Source organism: Pipra filicauda, unplaced genomic scaffold, assembly GCF_003945595.2.
Source record: "Pipra filicauda isolate LSUMZ 115617 unplaced genomic scaffold, ASM394559v2 scaffold727_size130489_pilon, whole genome shotgun sequence".
NCBI classification, from domain to species: domain Eukaryota; kingdom Metazoa; phylum Chordata; class Aves; order Passeriformes; family Pipridae; genus Pipra; species Pipra filicauda.
In genome coordinates, this window is record NW_024104895.1 from 1 (window position 1) to 2,184 (window position 2,184).

Sequence of the window (2,184 nt, forward strand, 5' to 3'; positions counted from 1 at the left end):
GTTCCTTGCAGTCGGAATGTAAACTCATCAGCTCCATTAAACTTGAGCACTATATCCCATCATCCAGATCATCAAGGAAGATGTTCACCAGGAATTGCTGATCACTGGCCTCCAGCTGGATGTTGCACTCCTGATCACCACCCCAGCCAGCAGATTTCAACCAGCCTGCTGTCTGCTCATCCAGCCCATACTTCATGGGCTTCTCTGTGAGGGAGCCCTGTCTGTGTCCACTAGTACACACATTCATTTGGATTTTAAACAATCAAACAGAAGTGAGAGTTTTAACAGCAGAATTATTTTTCAAAGGGAAATAGAAGGGTAAGAGTTTTTAATTTTAATGATCATGTTTTACATGATGCTAATTGACCTCTAGTAGAAATGAGAGAGCACCTTAAGAGACAAATCTACATTCTCTATTTATGCCTCTGAATTACAGGTATGGCTTTGATGGAACGAGTGCCTTCAAGCTCCACTGGCAGGCACTGTTTGAAAACTATTTGGGTGATTTTTGATAAGAAATGAAAGATGCAACGACAGGAAGCCATTCAGCAATCCCTGACAAGGGAGGTCCACTGTCAATTGCTGGGAGGGCCCCCACCTGTTTCTTTTAATGGTGCTCCCAAATCCCACCCCTTGGGCCTCCCATCCCATCCTTTTTGGTCCCTCAGGCATCTCCTCCCCAGGATCTGCTCTGTGTCCTACCCAGGGTCCCCAAATATCCTCCCATTAAGCATTCCCAAAGCTTTTCTTTCCATCCTTCCCCTCAGACCTTTGCCTTTCACCCAGGCCACTGCCCTGGTACCTCCCAAGACCATTCCTTGACTCCCTCTCCACTCCCAACCATCTCCCAGTGCCCTCGTTTTTGTCCTCCTCCATCCTCCTCCTCCTGTCCCCACCAAGCCTCTCCCTTGCAGTCCCCATGTCCCTACACTTGAATTCCTTTCCCCTCCCCTGCATCCCACACAGGGCCCCTTCAACACCCCAATCCCAGTCCCGTGGGCTCCCCAGTTCCCCCCAGTTCAGCATCTTTGGGTCCCCCCCAACCTCCTCCCCCCCTCCCTGCAGGCCCTGAATTCCCCTGGCTCTCCTTGTCTCCATCCCCACCCTGGGCCCTGCAGGCACAGGGGTTGGAGGTGAAACTGGGGGCAGTGGGAGCAGGGGGAGCAGAAGGGATTTTCCCCCTCAGACAGGGGGCCAGCCCTGGGCTGGGGGGCTGGGGACACCCGTGTCCCTCCCCCAGCCCCACAGGGGCCAATCCTGCTTAACCCTTTGCTCTCCTTGCCCAGGCACTCTTGGCAGGAACCCAAAATGATCTGTGGGATGTGAGTGGGCCGGGGGGACTGGAGGGCATCCAGTCTGGGAACTGGGGGACACTTTGGTCCCCCCATCCCTCGCTGGCACCGGGGACATCCCAGTGACCAGCCAGGGCTCCTGGGCTCTCTCCAGCTGCATTTAGTGGACGTTGGGATCCTGAAGATGGCTCAGGTGGGTACCAGGAGTTCTGCCTGAGTCGGGTCCTCCCCTCACATGGCCATGACACTTCTGGCCATCCCAGTCTGCCCCAGTATACCCCAGTGCACCTTCCCCAAGGATCCCATTTCTCCCCCCAGGCTCCCAATACATCCCACTGCACCCAGTGTGTCTCTGAGCCTGTGTTTGTCCCCAGCCCCCTGTGGTGGAGAAGGTGGTGGGTCCTGTTGGTGAGAAAGGCGTGGCTGCATCCCTGGATGGCTGAGGTGAGCAGTGCCTGCAGGGAGAGGGGTCAGGACAAGGCCCCTCTCATGTTGCAGTGGACTTTGGGGGTGACATTTGGGGCTCTGTCTTTCAGGACTGGTGGTGACACCCGTGCCCTGTCCCCCTCCAGTGGCATGAGGAGATGATCATCCCCGGAAGAACCCCCTGATTTCCCTCAGAGCCCAGGGGCATTTCCCCAGAATGATCAATAAATCCCTTCAGCAAAGCTACTCTGCTTGATCTTGTGTGTGTGTTCCCAACTCCATGTGTGTGTTCCCATCTCCATGGGTGTGTTCCCAACTCCATGTGTGTGTTCCCATCTCCATGTGTGTTCCCATCTCCATGTGTGTGTTCCCAACTCCATGTGTGTGTTCCCATCTCCATGGGTGTGTTCCCATCTCCATGGGTGTGTTCCCATCTCCATGGGTGTGTTCCCATCTCTCTGTGTGT

General features: G+C 54.9%; 1 long non-coding RNA gene across 1 annotated transcript; it reads left to right on the top strand.

Annotated features, from left to right (window-relative positions):
- The first annotated feature begins 1,328 nt into the window (after positions 1-1,328).
- On the top strand, positions 1,329-1,964 carry LOC120324846. The gene is made up of 3 exons (XR_005566502.1): positions 1,329-1,485; positions 1,667-1,736; positions 1,829-1,964. It is a non-coding gene; the product is annotated as an uncharacterized LOC120324846 (long non-coding RNA).
- The last annotated feature ends 220 nt before the right edge of the window (positions 1,965-2,184 follow it).